Below are 26209 nucleotides of genomic sequence, written 5' to 3'. Positions count from 1 at the left end.
CTTGACAACTTTCAAGTCAGCAAATTATTGCTCTTACTTGGCCAAATAAAGGAATTAAGTTGATACCATTGATTTCCTTAAACTAGAGGGTATTTGAAAGATAACAGTTTCTGGAATTTTCATTATTCGCGTTTCCTCAAATTTGCCGCCATGTTGAATTTTCCGAAATTTTATTTTGAAACAATGCCATCCAAACTTGTGACAACGTCAGTTGTTTTTCCTTGCCTTAAAGGGCACTTTTCAAACTTTTCATTCCAGGTCTGTTTTTGTTTTTTCGGTAATTGGGAGCTCAACGGTGATTTTTTGAAAAGTGGTCAATTTAAAATTTTGACCGGCTGTAACTTTTGAACGAGTGAACCGATTTTAATTTTATTTGCGTCATTTTCCTTGTCTTTTTAAGTTCTTTTTAACCGTGTCTAAAAAAATGGGGGTTGCTATTTGTATTTTGAAAGTTGCCCCCCCTTGGGGCCCCCCAGGGGGGTCCACCAAGAAAAACCCCCCATCGAAAAATTTCCCCCTCTGGATGATGAAGAATGCCACAAACCGCGACCTTTTATCTTTTTTTGTTCAAAAATTATACCCACTTTTCAGTTACTTTACGGACACCCGGTATAGTTCCTAATTGCAAAATGAGCTTCCCCGGATTCTTCATTTTGCAATAAGGAACGGTAGCCTTTTTTTTTTACAATTTTTGGCAACTTGTGAGTTTTTTGAAGAATCTGTCAACACAGGGTGTTACGGGTAGTCCATAGCTATGAAATGAACCATCAAACCACAATATTGATCATTTTGAGGAAAAACGCCAATGGTTTTTGCAAAAGTTGCTCTTCTGAAAACCTACCGTACTGCCTATAGTTCCAAATTGCAAAGTGCTATGCAGTTGACACTAAAGGAAATGTAATTTTTGCCTCTGATTTTACTGTATTTGAATTTTTTTGGTGAAAAACTTTACAGTTTTTTGTTGATTAGGTATTGAAATTAAGAGAAACATTTTTAGGACGTGTTTTAATATGGAAACGCGTACGTCTGTATGTTTTGTTGTTTGGAGCTTGGAGCATATATGATTGGGGTTCCTTACATTTACGGATGAGACGGATGACAATAGCAGGGGACCAAATATCTGAAGGTGATGTTGGAAGTAAATTTTATCGTTGACGGATAATTCGCTTAAAGGTTTTGCACGTGCAGTGCGCTTAATCATAGTTTGTTTTCTTTTTTCTAGGGTATGTCTATATTTGTTGCTATCAATTAAAATAGGTTTAAGATGTTGAGCTGTTGTTGGTAATTTTGTACGTAAATTGCGTAGCATTAGCAGATTGGCAGGTGAGGGTCCATCTGCTTTGGGTGTGTTACGAAAATGGAGCAGTGCTAAATGGAAATCCTCACCACTCTCAATACCTACATTTGTACAACAGCTTTTTGACAGATTGAATTGTTCTCTCCACTATTCCTTTAGAGCGAGAATAATTGGGTGAAGATGTGAGATGATTGATATTCCAAGACGATATGTGAATTTTTTGAACTGTTCGGCATTGAACAGAGGGCCATTGTCACTAATTGAAGTATGAGGAATGCCGTGTCGTGCAAAAATGGACTTAAAAGCTTCAATGGACCACTAGACAAGGTACGAATTTAAGCAATCTGATACATGCATCTTAACCAGAATTTCACGTAGAACACGATTCGTACAACGAAAATTACTGAAACCAACTCCTAACGAGGATATGAACGATTTTATTTCACATTGGTTACGAGGAATTTGAACTGCCCGCTCACAAGAAACTCAAAGCTCTAAGTGAGTCAAATCGCGCACTACAAAGGTTTCAGCAAGCTCCTCAATCGAACAATGTTCATTTCCCACCATGTGTTGTTCAAACTATAAGCTATTTGTAATAGCTGAGCCAAAGCGTCTAGATTGAGGTTGCCAGATTTTTATATCGCAGAAACTGTCATGATAACGTTTAGTGCGCGATGTGAGTCACGTAGAGCATTGAGTTTTCATGAGCGGGTAGTTTGAATTCACGCATCAAGAATCATTAATTATCTTCGTAAGAAGTTGATATCGGTAACTTTCGTTGTGCCTATCGTGTTTTACGTGAAATTTTGGTTGCGAAGCAGGTATTAGAATGCTGAAATTCGTACTTTGTCTACTGGTCCATTACATATTTGGGTGAGGTGGCAGTATTTAAAGATATGACTTCAGGATATTTTGAGGAATAATCGACAGCAACGAAATACTTCTTACCCTTAGAATCACAGAAATCGGCACCAATTTTTTGCCATGGGATTAAAGGTATCTCATGTGGCGTTATGGGAGGTTTCCTATTATTGTTTGAGTGTTTAATGCATATGTTGCATTGATCAACTAGATTTTGTATAGATCAGCATTTGAAAAGGGCCAGTACACCACATTTTTGGCTCTAAATATGATGATACGAAACCTTGATGACCTTCATGGATAAGTTGCAGAATATCCTTTTGCAATGTGTTTGGTACAATTAAACTATCTAATTTAAACACCATATCACTGTAGACAGTTATTTCATGCCGTACATTAAAGGATGGTTTAGCTAGATCATGGACCTGTTTCTTATTAGAGGGCGACCCATGGTAAAAGTATTGTTTCAAAATTGTAAGTGTTTCATCTTTGGAAGTTTCTATTTTAAAAGTATTAAGTTTTTCATCAGATATGTAAGAGTCCAATGTTAAATCTAGGAGGGCAATTTGGTATTCCATTTCATCTTGTACTTCTGACATAAAGGAACTGTTATCTTTGATTGCCGCTCCCCACATAGCACAGAATCTTATGTCAATACTGATACATATTGTTGGATGTTGACATGATATCACCAACACTAATGCAGTATGATATTAAGATTGTCGGTTAAAAGGTATACCTACCGCGTCAGCATGAATATAACACTGATACCTTCAATATATCAAACAACAGTATTGAGTCAATGCTGACGAGGTAAAAAAAAAAAAAATAACACGAATAGAAATTAACACGAAAAAATGAAAAAAAAAATAAAGGAAGAAAAAGAAGCCTAAGAAAACACGGTGTTAATCAAAGTTTTGATGAAAGTCGAGCCGCGGACTGATGCTATGCATGCTATAACAGCCTTAACAGGCGTGATTTTAACCCGAAACACCATCAGCTCCCTGTGGCTCAATGGCAGAATACTGGGCTAGGAATTCCGCGGATCGGGTTCAAATCCACCCGAGGGCGTCCGGGTATCTTACGCTACTAAACGTCGCAGGACATCAAGTAAGTGGTTCATAATATTAGTATATATATAGTTATTATATAGTTATTAGTATATATAGTAGTATATATATAGTATAATATATAGTTATTATAGTATACTTGTGTAATTCATGTTTCAAACGTAATACATGTGTAGTACTATGAAAATGACGGTCATGGTCTGAACTTTCATAACTACTTGACAGAGTGCGCTGAGTGTACAGACGTGTCAGTGTCAACGTAGTAACGCATACATATTGTCGGTGTCCTGCAGTGTTCTGATGACCTTGTCATAACCCTGATTTCCATATGAAATCAACCTTTTCGGCCAATACTGTAACAATATTTTGACAGCTCCAAATCAGTAACTAATAAATACTGGCATAGTCTTGATATAATATTAAATCAGGATACATCAGCATTATATAAATACTGACACTACTGACGTGTCAGTACTATTGTAGTATTATATCAATATTCTGTGCTATGTGGGTCGACTCAAAGCATCGGCAACTACCAACGTTTTGCCAGGTACCCATTTGACACGAATGTCGTACCTTTCTAGTTTTAACATCACTCTTTGCAATCTGATTGGAACATTCTTATATTCTTTTTTAAAAAGCGTTTGTAATGGTTTATGGTCAGTTTGTACATTTACGATTTGACCAAACATAAATTGGTGAAATAATAAATTTCCAACAATTCTTTCTCAATTTGTCCCCAAGATTGTTCAGTTTTTGTGAGGGTTGTTGATGCGAAAGCTATAGGTTTGTATTCTTGTAAAATCACAGCTCCCAGAGCATCCTTGAGTTTGAGTGGTTGACGTACTGCAGGCTTCAGCACGTGCTGTTCCTAGCGCCAGGGGGACGGTCTTCTCCAGACGAGCCTGCGTGGGTCCGTTTATTGGAGTCCCCTAACGACCGCCCCCCACCAAGGACTTATGCGGCGGGCGAGATCACCCACCAACGAGCCAGCCGGCATTCAGCACCGGAGACCCGCCCGACGGCTACGGAGGCGAGGCGGCGTCTACCACGATCGGCGAGCAGCCTCGCTAACCCCTCGGCTTCGAGGTCCGAGCCCGAGGCCCCAGAGTTGGGGTAACACAGATAGCGCGGTGGATGCGTCAACAGATAATAACACAGGTTTATTTATATCGAGATTGGTTAGAACAGGAGCATTAGTAATTGCCTCCTTTAAGTGAACAAATTCATCGTTGTGAGTTTGAGACCATTCCCTTAAGTTCTCTTTTTTTGAGTAATTTTCCTAAATTGTCTGTTTTCTCTGATAAATTAGGTATGAAGGATCGCAAGTAATTAACAACACCCAAAAATCTTTGCAATTCTGTTATGTTGGTTGGAGGAGGCATTTTCTGTATGGCTTCGACTCTACCTGGATCGATGCGAACTTTGTTTTCCGCATAAATTTTACCTAAAAATTCTATTTCGATTCTAAAAAAATTACATTTTGGAAGGTTCAATTTAATTCCCATTTCATCAGCTCTTTGTTATACTTTTTTTAATCCCAAGTAGCATGGATTGCAATTTCATTGCAATGGATTGTGAGTTGATTGCAATTTTTGCTTGTTGCCTATACGTTCATTTGAAGGCGCTTAAAAAGTTGCAATTTTATTGCAATAAGTTTGCAAGAAATGTAGATTATGCTTGTTGCCTAACCTTCTTTTTCAAGGTACTATAAAGACTGCAATTTCGGTGCAATCATGTTGTAACAAATTCACGCCATGTGCCTGGCATCCAATTCTCTAGTTGTTTCAAAGTTTTTTCGACTTAAATGTCTCACCTAACCCATATAGCCCAACATATTTTGAAAATATTGTCACCTTTATCAAAATATTTTCATGGCAATATTGTAATTAAGATATTTTCAAAATATTTTTAAAACATTTTAAAGGAATATTTTGAAAATGTTTACAAAAAATATTTTTAAAATAATTCAAAAATATTGCCTGTAAACATGCATGTTAAAAATATTCCTTAAGAAAGTTTTGAAAATATTTTAAAAATATTTTTTGAAAATATTTTTAAGTTCTCAAGTTAGTATGTGGTGTAATTTACACCGGTGTAAATTTAGTGTGAGTACCTATTACGTGATATCGAAAAAAAAAATCAGACAAAAAAAATATGAAAAAAAATAAATAACACGAAAAAAAATAAATAATAGGCAAAAGAAAGAAGCCTGAGAAAAACGGCGTTAATCAAATCTATGATGAATGTTGAGCCACGCACTGACGCAATGCATGCGATAACAGCCTTAACAGGCGTGATTTCAACCCAGCTCATCATCAGCTCCCTGTAGCTCAGTGGAAGAGTGCTCCGCTATGACATTCGCGGGTCGGGTTCAAGCCCACTCAAGGGCGTCCGGTATTTTATGCTGCTAAACGTCGTAGGACATTAGGTAAGCATGGGTTCGAATTATTATAATTTCCCTGGAAAATTTAGGGGTTGAAATTTAAAGGTCGTCAATATTTAAATTTCTTTGCAAAAAAAAAAAATTGCAACTTTTTTACAATGAGGGGGTCAGATGTTGTAAAATAATTGCAATTTTCTTGCAAGAAAGTTGAAATCATCTGGAAATTTTATTTCATTTAAATTGCAATTTTTTCGTTGCAAAATGCTACTTGGGATGTTTCATCATGTTCCTGAGGGGTTGTGGCATGTATTAAAAAATCATCAACATATATTATCAAATTATCTATATCTTTAAATTCGTCTACCATTGTAGCTTGAAAAATATCGGAAGAAGGATTTATGCCAAAGGGCAGACGTAAAAATCTAAAACGACCAAAAGGAGTATTAAAGGTTGTTAAATTGGCGCTTCATCTAATTGTAAATTCCAAAAACCACTGGTTATATCAAGTTTTTTAAAGTATTTAGAGTTTTTCGGTTGTGAGCGAATAAAATCAGTATCTGGTAAACAATGTTGAGGACGTTTGATTGCCTTGTTTAAATTTCTAGGGTCTAGGCAGAGGCAAAATTGCTTATTCTTTTTAATGGCGCGAACCATTGAATTACACCAGGGGGTATGATGTCTTACTCTATCTATAATTTTACGTTCAATATACTCGTTAAGGTGTTTCTTTAACTCAGATCTTATTTTCAACGATACTCTCCTCGGTGGATCATTAATTGGCTTAACATCTGAATCAGTCTCAAGATGAATCTTGGTGTCTTCGACACACCCTATGCCATTAAAAGAGGATTTGTGCTTTTTAACTAGTTTCTGCAAATCGCTAGATTTACTTTCAACACAATGTACCATGTTGATGAGACCCATTTGATCTGATAATTCCAGGCCAATCAAAGTCGGACATGAAAAATTGACAACATGAAATTTGGATTTAAAAATTTTTTTCTTAAAATTAAAGTGTAAAATAGACTCACCCATAACCTCTGACTTCTTCTGATGGTTTATTGGCTTATATTCCAAGAGAGGAACCTAAAGCCATCTATAACCTCTAACTTCTCCTTAGTTAAGGTGTTTAGGTGATCTTTGGTTGGTTGTATGTCGTTAGAATTTAAATTTAATTTACAAATATTATGGTGAGAGATTAAATTTGTTTCTGCTCCTGTGTCGATTCGAGCTTTCACAGGGATGCCATTAACATAGATATTTGTGAACCATTTATTGTAACGAGCTTTTGGTTTATTAACCATGCCGATATAGATGCCCGATATAGATCATTATCACTTTCATCACAATCACTATTTATTTGGACATTTTTGATAGATTTTGATTTACACAAACGTGAAAAATGGCCGACTAAATCACAATTATGACATCGCACATCTTTTGCAGGACACTTAAAACGATGGAATTGATTTCCAAAGTTTTCGCACACGGTTATGGTCTTTGTCGGACGACGAGGATCAGAACTACGGTATCTTGTGTTTCCATGGTAGCGCGTTTTCTGTGGTTATCTTGAATGTCTGCTAGAAGTCGGTGAGCTGCGGAACGACCTTTGACGGGATGATGATCTTTGGCGAGATGATGATCTGCGATGTGAAGACGATGAGCAGTTGCGTGATGTTGATCTGTGTCGAGATGTTGATCGGTGATGTGAAGACCCTCGAGATGATGATGATGATGATGATCTATGACGGTGATGGCTTGGTCTGCCATGACCATGATACGTTGATGGTTTATTAGGGGAGTTTGTGTGGTTTAACGCATTAATTTCTCTGCTCAGCATTTCAGACCTGTCCTTTGCTAACTGGAGTTTTTGTGCCAGACTGAAGATTTTGTCCAGCGATGTTTCATCTAACTTGATCAATATTTCTTTAATATGTTGGTTTTCTGCATTAATATCACCGATGGAAAGATCCTTAGTGATGGAATCTTTAAGGTCTTTGAATTGACAATTTATGCTGAGATTCTTGAGAGAGGTCAAGAAATCTTTAAGCATTTTACCGTGTTTTTGTTTTCGGTTGAATAATGTTAGCCTTTCAACCGTCACATTACACGGGAAAAAAGGCCTGCTACCCAAGCGGACTAGTCCGTACTGGTGCAGGAAAGTTCCTGTGAATATAGCGCTATAGAGGGTTACGGGGGTTGACGACTGTAATAGTACCCGTGAATTTGATGGTCACTATGCCGAAGTGGACAACTGCGAATGTCTCGCGCAGACGAACGCATTGTTCCTCCGCTGACCCATGCTCCTCCGCTCTGTATTATGAACTCGCCGGTTTTAGGATTCTCGGGCATCCAAGGTACCTGGCGCCGCCCGTCCTACTCAGTCACTACTCCAGCGAGGTCCGCTGTGAATACCGGAACTCCCGATCGTTAGGAAAGCTAGGACTGATGTAATCATAGTACCGAATTTCTTTTTCTACCCCCCCCCCCCCTCTCAGCCCTGCTGCTCCAGGGATCCTCAGGTTTTCGCTGTGCATTAGACCAGTTATTATTCGTTGAGAAAGCTCTTGTTCCTACGTAGGAATAAGAGTTTATTAGTTCTTCAGATTTGCATCCGTTTTAGCAATTTCGTACTTCCCGTTCATGCGCAGTTCATGATGTAAATCAGAAACCCAAAAAATTCCCACAATCAAGATCTGGTGCTCCTGTATCAGTTTCTGTTTGATTTTGATAGTTTTTCCGAAAGATGAGAGTGTTTTAAAAGAGCTGTCAGGCGTCAAAGTCGTTCAAAAGCTCAAAGATGTGTGTGTTTATCAGTCATTGAACACCGTCATGAATGTTCTACCAATTTTCAAAATTCGTCACCCTTTAGTTACTTATTAACTGAATAAATAAGCAAAGCATGGGGGGAAATAATTGTTTCATGTAACTTATTTGCTTTGAAGTTAACGTGCATCATGCGTTTGTCGATGTCAGTATTTTCTCTCTTTGGATTTCAGCGTTTCGATAAATCAGTGGGACTTAATAGTCGCGTTACTAATGTCGTGAATGTGTAATGAAATGCCAGTATTCTTAAAAATTCAAATTGCGGATTTTATCATTGTTTGATTTCTAAATGAGTGACCAAATAACAAATATACAAGCATTATAAAACCATCGATTCCATTAAAAATGAATGAATGCAAATATGAATTGAATATTAGTTACATAAAATTCCTCACTAGCTGATGTCTAGCTATGCGTAACTCAAAGGGTAAATATTCTCGCGTTGTACTTGATGTAAGTATAAAGTAGGTATGCACTTGTTTGCAGGTGTGATGGGGCAAAAACAATAAAGATCCATGAGATACAAAAAATTGAATGATTCTGTGAAGCAAAATGTGTGAAATGAAATAAGAAAGATAAAAGTGTGAGTAATAATGCATGAGTGACGAATTCTGAAAATCTAGAATATTCAAGGGCCTAAAATGGCCTAATAAACACACTCACCTTGACAATACACTTAATCCTTAACTGCCTACAGCTCCCGTAGAATCGTCTCAGAGTTCTTCAAATACATCAACATTGTGCACAAAAACAAAACAGAGAATAACACAGTGTTCACACAGATATTAATATTCCAACTGAAACTTGGAAAGCAGTTAAAACGGTCAGAACGGTTGGAAGTCAAACACCAATATCGCGCGCGGTGGTAAGTGGACGAAAACCATGCCAACGGTAATTAGTTGGCCGGACAGACATGCGGAAATGCGGACCAACTTGGGGTTGAACCCTGATCCTTTTAGGCCGACGGGGGTCGATGCGTCCGATATCCACGGGGTGGACTTTCTCCGTTCGTTGGTGCCGGCCAGCCGCTCGTCATTACTGAAGTTACGGTATTTATCTCAGACCCGAACAGTCGGGTTCCACAGGCGACCTGAGTATGGGGTTGACAACCAGGAGTCGCCTGGGTCTTTATCAGACAGTCGTTCCTCAAGTCCATACCTCAAATTCACCGAGCAGGTCCGCTCATGTAGCGGACCACTTTTTTTCCGTGTAACTTTTGGTGAAAAGTGAGATTCGAACTTAGTGACGAGTTGGTCATGTTCAATCTTTTCCACATCTACATTCAAAGATTTGAAGATGTTAAAAGCTTGTTTACCCATACACTTTATTAGGAGTGCATTTTTACGAGCATCTTCAGCTTGAGTGAGGTCAGCTGCTAAAAAGAAAATTTTGAATTCTGACTTGCAAACTTTCCATTGAGCAGATAGGTCACTTTTAAAGATCATAGGTGAACAAGAAGTTAGTTCTAAGTTGGATTTGGAACTGTTACGTTGCGTGTAATTAGTAGACGTTGACTGAGAAGTGTGTTCTTCCTCAGACATTTTGATGTTGATGCTTTCGGAAAGGTAATGAACACTGTACTTAATATCCAGTTATAAAGGTGGACTGAACACAGACGTTGAAAATTTAAAATGACTTGCTAGACGTAATTTGACTATCTTTTGGATGTATTTGAAGATGCGGACGGACGCAATTGATGTAAAGGCATTATGACCAGAGGTAGACAGGGGCATGTCCAACCTGCCCCCACAAATTGACACGGACCCTACCCTACGTGAAAATGTGCACTCCTTGAACGCCTCGGATAACCTTAAAATTCAACAAACAGTCGCGAAACATTACAAATTACCGAAAATACTAATTTTCTCGACGAAGCTCAACATTTTCAGAATAGTGGTGAGTGATAACAAATTCCTAGTTCCATATTCGAGATTTTTAGCTTTTATTACCTACGAAATAATTTACAACGCATTCGCAAAATTCTTTAAATTTTCCTAGAAGTGGGCACAGTCCGGGAAAGCATTTTTACACCCCTGTCGCATTGTGGAACGAGTCAATGGTAGGAGTCGGACATAGGCGATTTCGGTCAATCCCATGTCTGGCAGCTTAGAAGTGATCCTTAAGGGTTATACGTACAGGATCTGGTACTATTTTGGGGCAAATCATTTCCCTTTGCCATGCCACAGCCCCCCAATTATAGGTATCACGCATACCTATTTCAATTTCTTCTGAGTTATCTATGATTCTTCCTGCCGCATCTAATTTATCACAACAACCACTAATTTAAATGTCAATTATTTAATGTTATTCTGCAGAGTCTGGAGAACATTTCCACTACATAACGTATTTTTTATATTATTTTTTACGGTCATAACGCCCGTTCAAAGGTAGGTACCCATCTCAAAAATCCTTAAAAAAAAAGTTTATGTAGAAATCTAAATAGTTGTGCCAAGGAGTGCCAAGCTTTCCTTTGTAAAAAGAGACACTCTTAGGACCCTTTAGAATGATTATTTACAAAAATCAGCTGCCACTTTCTGCCACTTTGACTGTGACTCCACTTTATCTGTTGAATTTCGCAGTTGCGCGCTTCCCTTCCCTCGCAAATACGTCATCGCTGCTTACGGTCAGGCGGCCTTATCTGCAATTTCGACGGTTGATTCCTATTTTATGGAGCTTGGAGAATGTTTTCCACGTTTTAGGACCCCCTGCCCCTCCCTTCTAAATGTGTTTTATTGGCATTCACCTCAAAAATACCAAAATAAAAATAATAAATAAAGTAGGGATTTAGTTAGTATTACCAATATCTTTCAAGTTATATTTTGTACAGGAACATTTGCAGGACACCTGAGAATAATAATTCACCACGTTCAGTGTTGCGACCAGCTGCCGTTTTGCCTGCGACGGCACTATCGTTAAATGCCGCAATTGTGCTCTACGCTTACCTCTCGAATCCGTCGCGGCGTCGTCTTTTCTGCTAGCTGTTATGATCAAATGACCTAGTGTGCAAAAATAGCGATTCTAACATTTGATTCCTATTTTACAGAGCCTGGAGAACATACCTAATTTTTTTTTCTTCTTTTTTAGCTCATAATGTCCGTTTAGAGGCACCCATCACAAAAATGTCATGAAGAGTTTAAGGCGAAGTGAGATTAAAAACATCAACCTTTCCAACATAAGGGGCATTTGCAGGACATGAAGAGTTTAAGGCGAACTTAGATTAAAAACATCAACCTTTCCACCATTTAGGGACATTTGCAGGACCCTTTAGAATGGCATTATAGTAAACTTAGCTGCCATCATCTGCTACTATGGCTATGTGAAATCACCTTATCGGTTTATACACTGCAGCCGCGCGCGACTCTCATCCGCGACTTAAGGACGCGCGTGGGATTCAACCGAATCTGTTATCTCTATAATTACGATCGAGTAACACGCTGACACTAATTGACTCTGAAAAAGACGAACAATTTGAGAGAAAGAATAATGAAAAATCAATATTATTAATGTTAACAGATCGATTCAGGTAAATAACTTATTCTTATCCAAACATTCCCGATGAAAGGTCCCTTCGGCCCCCCTCCTCCATTCCCTATATGTTTTTAAATTCTAGCGGTAAAAAAAATTAAAACTTAACAAACAGAACAAACATAGCAAACACATCACACACGCTAAACATCCCTTTCATCCCGGTTAATATCAATACATTCCCTGTTTTATCCCTACCTATCTTATATTGGCCCTATATATCCTGTTTCATTCTATCCATCCCATTTCACATTGATTATGCCTCTTTACTATCCTGTTTTATATCTAACGATTTCTCAAAGATGGATAAACAAAGATCGGTATATAGAAGGGTGGAATAACCCTACCTATCCTGCTTTAACCTGATTTTACGTTATCCACCGATTATTCCCCTTTTCTTAAGATTCCTCCATTGAACCCAATTAATATCAGTACATCCCGTTTTATCCCTGTCTATCTTACCTTATATCGAACGATATATATCGAAGATCGATTAGCAATACCCCATTTTATCCCGTTCTATCCTGTTTACCTAATCCTTACCCATCCCATTTCACCCTGATTATTCCCGTCTTCTTGAAATTCTTACCTTTTATCCTCGTTATTTTCAAGAAATCCCGTTTCATCCCTGCGAACCATAAATCGAAGATCGATTAACGGAGATTAATATTCTCCCTTTTATTCCGGTTGATAACAATACATCCCGTTTTATTCCTGTCTACCCACCTGTTTTATGTAGAATGATACATTGACGATCGATAAATTTAACTGGCTATCCTCCCTTTTGCCCCGGTTACCTAATGTAATTAAATCCCGCCCGGTAATGGTCCGTTGCAGCAACGTTGTAGCAACGTCGCAAAAAATCGATTAACGTTCCTGGCTAACGTTACCACAGCGTTGAGAGGGCGTTACTTTTGTCCGCAGAGCACAACGTTTTGAGGTAACGTTGTCGCAACGTTTTAAGATAACGTTGCCGCAACGTTGTTAAAAAGTTGCGACAACGTACACTGAAAAAAAAGTGCGGTGATTTATTTTAGGCGAACGGCACATTTTAACTCTTAAAATTCAATGCGGAATGGGGAGAGAAGTGATTCTCAGGCACCCGAAAAAAAAAGTCCGAAAGTAGCCGCGCTCCGCCCAGGTTCCCAAACGGGCTTCCATCGAAGTACTAACTACGCTCGACGTCGCTGAACTTCGGTGATCGCCCGTGTGTCGCAGCCACTCAGCCATAGAATAAAGAGACTAACGTCAACAGAAGCGAAAGCCACCGCCATTTTCCTGTCAACGAAGCATAACGAAAGGAGGCTGTCTCAATTAGTACTGTTTACGTTTGCGGTAGGTCGACGTTTTGGATGCGAGGTCGAATAATAACGGATACATAAGTTTTAAGGAATTGAAAGAGTTTTCTTTTAATTTATTTATCGTTATACCGAAGAAGTACTGTAAATTTTCTTAAAATTTAATGGTTTTTTCCACTTTTATATTTGTAGGTAACCTCGAAATTGGTTTCAATAAGGACCGACTCAGAGGAGAAAAATGTTAACATTGGTTCTTACGGAGCTTTCGCTTCTGTTGACGTAGTCTATTTATTCTATGACTCAGCCACGGATGCTCGCGTGAAGGTATTCGGTTATTTAGCATTAATAAACGTCCCCAGATCTGGTCCAATGCTAGAAAGCAATGATATTCGTGCATTTCTGTGCATAATTCTACAACGAAGGATACTTAAAATAATATTAGGAAGATCAAGTTTTTGAAAGAACGGAGTTTGAAAGAACGTTAAAAAAGAATTGAATAAATTTATTCATTTTATATGAATAAAATTATCATTATCGTAATGATTTATTATATTATATCATATTATGTTATATTATAATTATTTATTGTTTGTATTATTTCTTACATTATTTTCTAATTATTTATTAACGTAATTATTTATTATTTATTGTTTATTTTTATTTTTTATTTTTAAATTATTTTTCTATTATTTGAAATTTTATCTTTATTTATATATTTTTTATTTTTATTAGTTTTCATTTTTTTATTTTTCCAATTGTCTATCTAATTAATTTTTTTATTTTTAATTTTTTTCAAAAATATATATTTTTCGGACATTGTATGAGGGTGCATTCCCTTAAATTGATTGGAGAAAATCATCTGTTAAGAAACAACAGAGGAGAGAACACCTGAAATTTCATTGTAAAAGTGACCCCTCAGATTTGCAGCACATCTTGTGCTTGCACGCGCTCTTTGCCAAGCTATGACATTTTTTATCAAACATTATAGCAATGTAAACGAAAACGATTTGACAACAGAGCAATAAAACGCTTTTACAACGTTTGGGTAACACAGTAGAACAACATCCTTTAACAACGTTTTTACTAATGTTTTTTAAAGCGTTTTTATAACAATTTTATCAGGTAACGTTGTAAAAACGCTATAAAAAAATGTCGACTTAAAACTTTTTCACAACGTTTTGACAACAATTTTAAAAACCCCGCCACAAAACGTATTTCGAAGCAATGTTAAAAAACGTTGCGGCAATGAACTCGCAACCATCCTTGCCAGGCGGGATTCAATTTTAGGTATCCCTGTCTATACTGTTTTACATCAAACGATACACCACAGATCGATAAACGAAGATCAGTAAGGGTGAGATGAATTCAATTTTATCACACATCACTCATCAGACACAACAAACACATCAAACACGTCAAACTGCGATACAAATTGATTATCGCATGTATCGATTATCGCATGTATCGATTATCGCATGTATGGCGATATACATCGAAAAGGTAGATGCCTAGCAACGCATGCCTAGCAACCGTGGGCCCGTTCCTCTTCCCAATTTCACCATTTTTTCACGGTAAAATCCCGAAATTACGACAGGGAGAAAATTGGAATAGCCAGCGACACTCATCGTACTGGAGAGGATCAGTGCACAAATTTTAGGGCAGATCGGACAAACGGTATGACCTCCATTTCGGCAAAAGGGTCAAAACTGACCTATACTTCATACAGGGTGATCCATAAGTCCCTTCCACCCCCTATAACTTTTTACCTAATTGAGGTAAAAATTGAAAACTTGGAGGATGCTCCTAGGTCAAAAGGGAGCTACTTTTTGGCCCCCTAAAATTTTCCGGGGCCCCCTTGGGGGGGGGGGGGCACTGGATCCTACCTTTTAATTTTCAAATGGGAAGACCCCCTTTGTGATAGCTCGTTCGAAAGAGCAAAAAAAAAAAACTTGTCGCGCAAACCCGAAGTCAATATCTCAAACCGTTCCAAAATGGCGGCCGGTTAAAGTTCAAAATGGCTGAAAATTCACACCGGTTATTTGTCGATGGATTTGCGCAAAAATCGGTAACTATCGGTATTTTGACACGAGAAAAACGAATTTGACGTTAGATTTTCAAAGAAACAGAAATTTCCAAAATGACCTTCGGTTAAAGTTCAAAATGACCGAAAATTGCCAACTCGGTTTTTTGCTGATGGATTTGCCTAAAACTTGAAACTTGAGGGTATTTTGGAATAAGATTAACACATTTGAACTTAGATTTCAAAAAAAAACAATGTTCGGTCATTTTGAACTTTAACCGACGACGGCCATTTTGGAAATTTCTGTTTCTTTGAAAATCTAACGTCAAATTCGTTTTTTTCGTGTCAAAATACCGATAGTTACCGATTTTTGCGCAAATCCATAGACAAATAACCGGTGTGAATTTTCGGCCATTTTGAACTTTAACCGGCCGCCATTTTGGAACGGTTTGAGATATTGACTTCGGGTTTGCGCAAAAAGTTTTCTTTTTTTATGCTCTTTCGAACGAGCTATCACAAAGGGGGTCTTCCCATTTGAAAATTAAAAGGTGGGGTCCGTTGCTCCCCCAAGGGGGCCCCCCTGAATACTTTAGGGGGGCCAAAAAGTAGCTCCCTTTGACGTAGGATCATCCCCCAAGTTTCAAATCTTTACCTCAATTAGGTAAAAATTAGAGGGGGTGGAGGAGACTTTTGGATCACCCTGTATGTAAGAAAATAACATGAATGAGATTAGATTCTTTTGATTCTAAAGATATTGTTTCGAATTTCCTAGGTATTGTTTTCATAAACAAGGAGTAGAATAACATTCAACGGAAGTCGTAAATGACCGTGTTCGCTTTTGATTGGTACCTACCGAATGACATCATCTAGTTCGACGCGAGTCGAGAGCCTTTTAAATCAGTGGAAAAGGTGCGCATTTCAAAATGCGTCTTAAAAATACGTCTCACTCGGACTCAGAGGTAGGTACTATCTCGAGTGTTTGATGCAGGCATCGGTTTTCACGCGATATTTACTTTCGGAACAGTAGGTATCTATACGCAAGTCGTAATTCGCTCAAGATTTAGTGAGGTATGGGAGAAAATGTAATCTTCAATCTGGTTTGTTTCACCGTGAAGGCCTAAAATACAGGAACCATTCAGAGACGGATTCCTTATGTCTTTACTCTTTATGACGACTAAGACCTCTCTTTTACATAAACATAATATTAATTTATTTTAATTTGTTTCGTGAATGCACATGCACTTAATCGAACAGAGAGAACCAAGTCCCACATTTGAAAAAAAAAAATAGGTTAGTCCTATTTTTTAGCTTAAACATTTTTCCACATCAGACTTTAGAGGTCGAAAAAAAAATACTTCAAGTGAATGTGAAAATGTGCGTTGAATTTAACCTTCGTATATGACTTGGTTCCTTTCTCTCAATTTTGGTCCAATAATGATTGTAATCGGCGAAGATAAGGAGCGCCTTTAATTTTCTAACATGCAACATGCAAGTCCGTCAAGTAGGGATTGCTGCCTACACCGAAGGCCCTATCATGAGTGGCGGTAGCCACATCCAGGCACGTCACCTATCCTCCAACAATTGGCAACACAGCACAGCCCGGCCGTGGCACCGAGACCATAGCTTCACGTATGTACCTACTTCGCTTATTTGGGTTTTTAGTTGCGGTTAGAAGTTGCTGCCAGTGACGCGTCAGGTGGCTCGATCGTTGCATGTGCCTCCGGTGTATGAAGAAGTAAGCATATTCTTGCGGGGTGGATGCATTTTTTATCATCTCCACATCCTTTGCTATAGTGCCGATTGCACAGATAGAGGTGGAAAAGTGCTGTGTAACGTCGAGACCTACCGGGTGTCCGTAAAGTAACTGAAAAGTGGGTATAATTTTTGAACAAAAAAAGATAGAAGGTCGCGGTTTGTGGCATTCTTCATCATCGAGAGGGGGAAATTTTTCGATGGGGGGTTTTTCTTGGTGGACCCCCCTGGGGGGCCCCAAGGGGGGGCAACTTTCAAAATTCAAATAGCAACCCCCATTTTTTTAGACATGGTTAAAAAGAACTTAAAAAGACAAGGAAAATGACACAAATAAAATTAAAATCGGTTCACTCGTTCCAAAGTTACAGCCGGTCAAAATTTTAAATTGACCACTTTTCAAAAAATCACCGTTGAGCTCCCAATTACCGAAAAAACAAAAACAGACCTGGAATGAAAAGTTTGAAAAGTGCCCTTTAAGGCAAGGAAAAACAACTGACGTTGTCACAAGTTTGGATGGCATTGTTTCAAAATAAAATTTCGGAAAATTCAACATGGCGGCATATTTGAGGAAACGCGAATAATGAAAATTCCAGAAACTGTTATCTTTCAAATACCCTCTAGTTTAAGGAAATCAATGGTATCAACTTTATTCCTTTATTTGGCCAAGTAAGAGCAATAATTTGCTGACTTGAAAGTTGTCAAGCGGGACCCCTTCAATCGTTGGAGTATGCGACATCACATGCACAGGATTAAGTGTGCTGTCAAAAAATGAAGCCGATGTGAAAAAACGCTCCTCCTTTGGGATGCTTTAGAAATGTTCAAGGTCCTCATCCTCAAAAAAGAAGAAAGGAGAAATTAAGCAATTTTTACCCACAAACTTGGTGAGCCAAAAAAAACATGGTATATCCTGATGGGGTAGGGGCGGTTGACATTTTTGACATTTCTCTATCTGAAAATTGAAAACGCAAGAATAATTGTGATTCTCTAAAGATTGTGATCTAATTGTGATTCTCTACTCCGGTTGAGGACTAGTGGTTGCGTTGGATACAGGAAAGAATTTTACCCGTTTTTTGATCGTTGCGTCAGCGGCATTTGGAACATCAGTGTTGCAGTTTGACGATGAAGGGTGGTCAAGAGTGATTCCGCAAGACAGTAATTGGTCAATGTGACGCCTATGCAGTTGGTGTTAGTATGTACTTAACCAGGCAGTGCAAGGCACCGAGTTTTGCAGAAATCACACCTGGCAGCCAGGGTTTCGGACTATTGTATGACCGGAACATAACCTCTTGATTTATTTCGAAAGGACGGAGCTTCTTTGGAAAGCTGTCGTTTTGGCGTTGGTTCACTATGATTTTGAAACTCCGATGCATAGATTCAAGCCGAGTTTGGGTTGTTCTGCCGATGAAAAGTAAGGAGCGTGGTTTTCCCGTTGCCTGATGGGGTGTTCTATTGTATCGTTGGACAATGGGCCTGTTGCAAACTTTTGCTAGAGCAAAAATAAGAGTTGTTTCTTATAGATAATGCCTCAAAAATCACGATGAGCGCATCGGCAAAGTCTGAAATGCACTTATAACTTCACAGTCTGCGTAAGAAATTTGCGGTTTTTTGAGCTTCCCACTTCAAAAACGATACTACGGCACAGGTGAACATCTTATAAGAGGAGTCGTTCCATCGTCGGCAATACTCATCATGGCCGACGCCAATCCGCCAAAACACGTGTGATGGGACGAGATAACACCTGAACTGGATTAGACCAGATAAAAATCGGCGTGTTAACGTTCATATTCTCCACGCCCGAATTGATTGACCTTGAACTCTCCTCGAATTACGCGCGGAACTGCGCGCAAGCGTCGGCCATGATGAATATCGCCGACGATGGAGCGATTCCTCTAACAAAATGTTCACTTGTGCCGTAGTATCGTTTTTGAAGCGGGAAGCTTAAAAAAACGCAAATTTCTTACGCAGATTGTGAAGTTATGAGTGCATTTCAGACTTTGCCAATGCGCTCATTGTGATTTTTGAGGCATTATCTATAAGAAACAAACCTTATTTTTGCTCTAGCAAAAGTTTGCAACAGGCCCATTGGACAGCTTTATGATATAAGGAACTAGCGTCAAATTTTCGATTTTTTTTTTTTTTTTTTTTTTTTTTTTTTTTTTTTATGATGAATTCCGTATCAGGAAGGTATTTAGGTACTTACTATTGAGAAAAAGAAAATCCTCAGAAACGATTTTTATCCCGCTTCAACAATCCTACAAAAATTTGCTGTCGCAAGATCATGCGAGATTCATTTTGCTATTGGGACCTATACTATAGTTCCCTATTGCGTAATGCGAAACTCTGATTTCCCATTTTGCAATTCGGAACTAGAGGCAGGACGGCAAAATGCTATCTCGGCTCCTGTTCGATAGATCATGCTGATTTTTGGTTCGAAGGGATATGTTTGGACGGGAAACTCAAATTCCTAGCCGAATTTCGAAAATTTGAATTTTTTTTAAAATTTTGACGATGAGTTTGTTCAGTAATTTTTGATTTTTGCATTTTTTGAAGTATTTACTACTCATAAGCCACAAGAATTTTCGCAGATATTTTTCGAATTTCAATCCACAAAAAACAAGTTTGAGGTTGCGTCTTCTGAGCTCCCTTTTAACCGCTTGTCTCCGAGGAATGAAAGATCCCCTCAATAAGGTCATTTTCGCCCACATCCACCATCTTGGATTTTCGAATTTTTTTAAATTAGACCAAAAATTCGAGTTTTCCATCTAGATACTTCCGGGTACCAAGATTCACCACGATAGATCGAGCACGAGCCGGGATAGCATTTTATGCCACATCCACTATCTTGAATTCTCGAATTTTCGAAATTTGACCAAAAATTCGAGTTTCTCGTCTAAACATACGTCCTGCTACCAAAAATCAGCGAGATCGATCGAACAGGAGCCAAGATAGCATTTAAGGCCACATCCGCCATCTTGGATTTTCAAATTTTTAAAATTTGACTAGAAATTCTAGTTTCTCACCCAAAGATACCGCCTGGTACCATATATCAGCGAGATCGATCGAACAGGAGCCGAGATAGCATTTTAGGCCACATCAGCCATCTTGAATTTTCGAATTTTCAAAATTTCACGATTCACGGGTTTCTTGCCGATTCACGGGTTTATCGATCAATTCACGGATTTTTTGAACGACTCACGGGATTGTCAATCGATTCAAGGATTTGTCGATTGATTCGCAGGTTTTTGATCAATTCACGGTCGTCAATCGAATCAGTGCCGATCGAATCACATCAGTCGGTTCACGTTCCAACTTTTCGATCGATTCATGTCGGTCATGTCGGATTCATGACGGCGGTTTTTCAATAATTTGTCGATCGAGTCGGTGTCGATCGATTCACGCTTTCATTTTCCGATCGATTCATGTCAATCGAATCTATTAACCCTCCCGTCCGAATTGCCTGTTAATATTTGCCACCATTCTCGAAATACATAATTAGCTATGCTTATGCGAGCCTCTGAACCTAACTTCAATCGAAACCTGCGTCTGAAACCAAGGTTCAAATCACGGCATAAACGATGCCGAACTAACGAAATGCAGGTTTCCGAAATTTGTGTTTGAAACCTTTTTTTACACTAAAGACTAGGTTTTCGCATTCCACATAAACGAACCGGATGTTGAAATTAGTTGAAATTCGACTTCAAATGCGATTTCCAGGTGGGCGATTGGCAACATGGCGGATTTGTTTTCATAACGTTCGCAAGCAACTGGTGCTTCTCCCTCGATTTTGCTGTAATTTTGCCATTATTCAACATTTTTTTTATAATCATAATATTATTTTGTTGCTTCAGCACTTTTACGTAATTCCTAATATCTAATTAAAATATAATCTAAATAATATAATTCCTCCTCCTTCCTAAACTATGTGGCATATCCTATACATTAAAATGCAAAGTTCCGAACTTTGGGCATTAACTTTGAGAGAACCACCGGACCGATTTTCCTGATCTTTTTTTTAAATGAAAGCCCCTGAGCTGTAAATTTGCAGGCTGTAATTTGTTTTCCGATTTTTTTAAATTTTCTCCTTTAATCTTCTCAAATTTTCTCCAATGTATTAAAACGGAGGTCCGAATCTTTGGACGTTAACTTTGAGAGAACCACCGGACCGATTTGCATGATTTTTGTTTTAAATGAAAGCCTCTGATCTGTAGATTTGCAGGTTGTGATCGTTTTTTCGATTTTCTCAAATTTTCTCACTTCTATCGACGAATGAAGTTTAGCTGGGCTCAAATTTTCTCCCATTTATTCAGACTAAAGACCGCATTTTGGGACATTAACTTTGAGAGAACCACCGGGCCGATTTGCATGAAATTTTTTTAAATGAAAGCTTCTGATCTGTAGATTTGCAGGCTGTAATTGTTTTTTCGATTTTCTCAAATTTTCTTACTTTTATCGACGAGTAAAGTTCAGCTGTTTCGAGCGGTCGTCCGGCCGCTACCTGCTTGCCCGTCCCTAGCTACCCCCCCCCTCTACGGTCTCAGCCACCCCTTCCTACGTCCCTTTCACGTTCTTTCGGCTATCTCCGTTTTCTTTCGTATTTCGCTCTCTTCCCACCAACCTCAAAGAAGGAGGTTTGGGTCGCATCGTCGTTCGTCACTCGCCACCCACATTCCCTCGCAATCCCTTGGCTGCTCCGCTTCACAGCTTCTTGATATCCTGGCATCTTATTCTCTGCGGCTTGACTGACCCTGACTTGTTAACTGCCGTATTGCGTATTGCTATCAACACGTATTGTTACAGACATTTTATTCATCATTATTAAATAGATTCAACTAATTGCTCCGATAACAATTAAGCTACTGCACCACCATTGCTAGCTGTGGAGGGCGCCTGTAGGGCGCCCGGAGCAGCTAGTTTATCCTTATTTAGCTAAACGTAGGACGTTATTTTCTAGTGAGGGTGTTTAGTGTCAGATGGAATCCTGGCTTATTACTGCTTTTTCAGATTATTCTTGCAACTCTACTCAACATTTTATGACTACAGAAATAAAGCAAGCAAAGAGCTTTACAGGCTACAATTGAGTAATAGCCTTACCTACCAGTTCATCATCTGCGGAGAACTTTTTTACTGTATCCACACAATTTGCCCAGGATTTCAAGATAAGGCACCCTGTTACCCTTTAAGTAGTGCACCGAAGTTTTTCATTTCATTCAATCTACCGATTAAATCTAAAATCTGATCCAATCTGAGCTGTGTAGCTCTTGAATTTGTGTGTTATCCGTGCATCTATTGCATGGTTATCCTACTGAAAGTGTGAGACCAGCCACAACCGTGACCTGCTGACTTATTTCTTTGATCCAATCTCTTGTAAATGATCACTCAAATTCCGAGGCCATCATTTATTGAAACTAGTTCAAAGTTATTGCTCCAAAGTATCGTCACTCTTTCATACTGAGGCAGAAGGAAGGAGATTTTTTGGTGAGTGCTCTGTTATCCAAGATTTGCAATTTGAGATAAGAATACGGTTTTTATTGAGGCGTGTAACAATTTTTGGTCGTTGAATCACTTGTCATAATTGAGCCTTGGCGTTAGAGATGCATCAACTGTGGAAAGTGGCTCTGCCTGTGCAAAAATATCTTGTGACAGCAGTAAATGTTAGTTAATGCGCTTTACAGATAGACTAAAAGCTCCATCTTCCAATCTATCCAAATAATCAAATTCAGAAGCATTTTTGAATTGAGTTCATATTGAATCCCAACGGAAGAATAATATACAGTCTAAGCGAAAGAATCAATGGTAAGGTTGGGTTTGTGTCTTTGGTTAGTGAAATGTAATGGCAGGTTCTGAAATCTTTTGTGTCAGTTGCTGTTTAAGTACATGAGTCGGTACTTATGCAGACAGTACGTCTACAGGAAAAAGGGCTACAAAGAAATGTGCCATCTTTTTTAGTCTACAGTCAAAACGTCTAAATTAAAATGTCCACTAAAGTGATGTCTACAGTCAAATATGTCTACGCTATTAAAATGTCTACGGTTTGTTTGCCCACTTCAATATACATATGTTGGCCACTAAAAATATATAAAATAAAAAAATAAATAAAATATGCATAAAATATACATGTTGATATTTATAGGATCAATTATTTGACTCACAATTTTTACGCATCAGCTCCTGTAGCATCCACAGCCTCGTCCTGTCTTTGGGGATACACTTTAGGTCGCACAATTTTGATTCAATAACTGTTCAAACATTCGACAGTTAAAATGAGATTCTTATTAGACGACATTTGACATTTTCAGAGTAGGCAGTCAAACCGTAGACATTTTAATACCGCAGTCATATTTTACTATGTAGAAATTATTTTAATAGGCATTTTCATGTAGACATTTTGACTCTAGACCAAAGAATGTAGCCCTTTTTTTTGTAGCCCTTCTTCGTGTAGACCTACTGTCCGTAAACCCATGAGTCACCTTTGAAACTCAAGTTTAAGGAAAAAAACAAATACGCCAAGCAGCAAGTAGTAGGTAGCTCGCCTATTTTCTTTCTCTCTTGCTCATGGACTCGGAGATCAGTCGGAAAGAGGGGTGAGAAACAGGATTTCAGTGCGTGTCTCTGGGAATGTGGAAATTCAAAATTTGTGAAGCGTCATCAGTTTGTTGAGATTGTCACTGTCCCTTGCCTCAAGAGGATTTAGACGCTTCTGCTTCACCAATACATTGTTGACCTATCAATAACCTCTTATTTTGATCATAATTTGAAGGAGGGATTCCCATAAGTAGGTATTCCTGATTCCTTATTTGTTTCACAACAATGGCAGACGTACTATCTCTATGACACCATGGAGTGAAGGTGCGGTGCTTTACTCGATTACGCTCCTACACTTTCAATACCTACCTATTGCAAGATCATTAGAAGCTCAATCAACAACATGATGAATTTCTGCGCCTGCCATAATTATTTTTAACATCACTAAAATTACCTATGATGGCTTCTTTTCTGAACTCAGAATACATGCTCGAGCATGATTTGGAGGGTTATTGAGATTAGGTATTCATTCAATTTTTAAATATGAACGTAAAGTGATTACAAAACCACTGTCATTTTTCCAGTTGTTGCTCAGAAAGTCAGTAAAGGCTTTTCTAGTGAAGATGAAGCCTCCGCTTATATATTGCGGAAAAATTGTGGAACATACACGGGATAAAAGCGTTATACCTAATATTTTATTGAATCAATTCATAGTGAAAAAATGATGTATCGCTTGTGAAAATGGCGCCATCGCATGAAATTTAAGTTCAATCGAAAATATGCGCATAAACAGCGTCAGAATCGGAAAGTTTTTGATTTCCCGCGAAAGTCGGGTTACAGCGCCCGCATAAACCCGACGGAGGAAACTTGCATTACAAACTCGGGTTTCGTGAAACCTCGGTTTCGAGCCTCGCATAAACGTAGCTATTAGCATGTTTGTAGGTATCCATATTTTTAGTACACCCTGTTTTTGGTAGAATATCTTGCCGCAGGGCTGATGCACCTCCCCCCTTCTTGGTATGATGGGAGGAAGGGGTGTTTTCTCTGTTGGGGTTAACCCGCCAGTGTGTAATATTATAGCCTATATGAACTAGGTGCATTTTGCAATTTGGAGCTATTAATTCTAGCCCGGTTTAAAAACAATGTATGTGCCATTAGTTTCCCTATGCATATAAGTGTTTTTCCAGAAGAGCCAGAATTTATAGTTCAAAATTGCAAAATTTAGTCCATATATTCTGTGCCAGCGTATGCGCATCCAGATTCTCCGCCGTGAGATCGCCCTAACCACCCTGGTAAAAATGTTCCATGCGAAATTTGCATGGAAATCAGCTACATGGAAAATTGGGACGGAAAAGTTTCCATGCGCATACGGCATGGAAACCAACTTCATGGAAATCAGCCGCATGGAAAATGTTAAGTAGGGTAGTTGGGGAAAAAGAGGCACCCCAAAGGATTATTTAAGGAAATAATTTTCGAAATCGTGAAAAATAAAATTAATTGAACCATTGGGAGTCCATGTTGGCGTTATCGTAGGTTCGAATATTTTTTGCCTGCATTGGGGATTAGACCTGGGACCTACCTAACACTAGCCGAAGACCCTACCGATTGATCTATACCGAGCGATGAGAACGGGAGCCGAAAAACCGGGATTTAACTTCGATTAGAACGGAAAACTAGAATATTTAGAATACAGGTACATTTGTTCATTTTTAAAAATGTATTTTATTTTTACTTCATTTTATTATTAACTTTACTTTAGTTGTTTAAGTACTTTATTTTATTTCTTAACCCTTTTTTAACTTTACTTTATAACTTTATTTTCTTTGAATTTATTTCTTTACTTTATTTTTTTAAATTTTTTTTTTACTTTAATTAATTTTTCCTTTATCTGATCATTTCTTCACTTACTCCTTTTTCTGTAATTTTATTTTTCATAATTTATTTTAAGGTTTTACTTATTTTTTATTTAATTTAATATTACTTTTCTTTATTCAGTTTTTGCTGCATTTATGCACGCCCAGTCGACATATCGATCACAGAAGAGGGAAATGCCAACGATTTTTTGGGAGCTGATAATGCAACCCGCAACAATCGTCTGTGAATTCTTTAAAACATTACGTTTGACTCATCTTTTTATTTCTCCTATTTTTTTTTTTTTTTTTTTTCCCCAAATCAAAATTAAGATGTTACCGTATAATGTTATACTGAGCTCAGTGTAGAAGGTTTCAAAAATTATTGAGGTTAACGAAATTTCATTTTATGAAGTTTGATAAAATCTTGCATATCTGGTTTGACCCATCGTGATTAGTACCAAGTGTTTCTGTTTTGTTCACAATGCAGTAGGGGAGAGCCGGGCAAAAAGGGAACACTTTTTTTCAACGAGTTACAGAAAATGTATTTTAACTACCTAAAACATTATGTTTATTTATAATTGAAGTTCCATCGCTCTTTTATCAAAAGAAGGTGAAAGAGGCCGAAAAAGTTTTCAAAAGGCGCCAAGAAAATTAGATTAATAAAAAGAGGCAAAATTCCACATTGCCCGACTCAAGTCGGGCAAAGTGGAATTCGAGACACCGCCCCTTGAAATTGTATTAATAATTATAAGGAGAAACCGATTCACGTAAATTTTGTTTTTGAAATAGATACTAGAGC

General features: G+C 38.2%; 1 protein-coding gene across 7 annotated transcripts in view; it reads left to right on the top strand.

The window, feature by feature from the left end:
* The window catches only part of LOC140224062 (uncharacterized), a 526468-nt gene that overhangs the window by 265015 nt on the left and 235244 nt on the right, over window positions 1-26209 (top strand). Inside the window, exon 1 of one of the 7 annotated variants that reach the window (XM_072297186.1) lies at window positions 16948-17018. The exons of 5 other annotated variants lie outside the window; for them this stretch is intronic. The gene's annotated coding sequence lies outside the window, so the exon portion shown is untranslated. Of the gene's footprint in view, window positions 1-16947; window positions 17155-26209 lie in introns of those variants that run through there. One more of the 7 variants, XM_072297185.1, reaches the window with a different exon arrangement.

This window comes from Bemisia tabaci, chromosome 2 (assembly GCF_918797505.1).
Source record: "Bemisia tabaci chromosome 2, PGI_BMITA_v3".
NCBI lineage: Eukaryota > Metazoa > Arthropoda > Insecta > Hemiptera > Aleyrodidae > Bemisia > Bemisia tabaci.
Note: the sequence above shows the minus strand (reverse complement) of the source record. Positions and strands in the feature narration are given on the sequence as shown.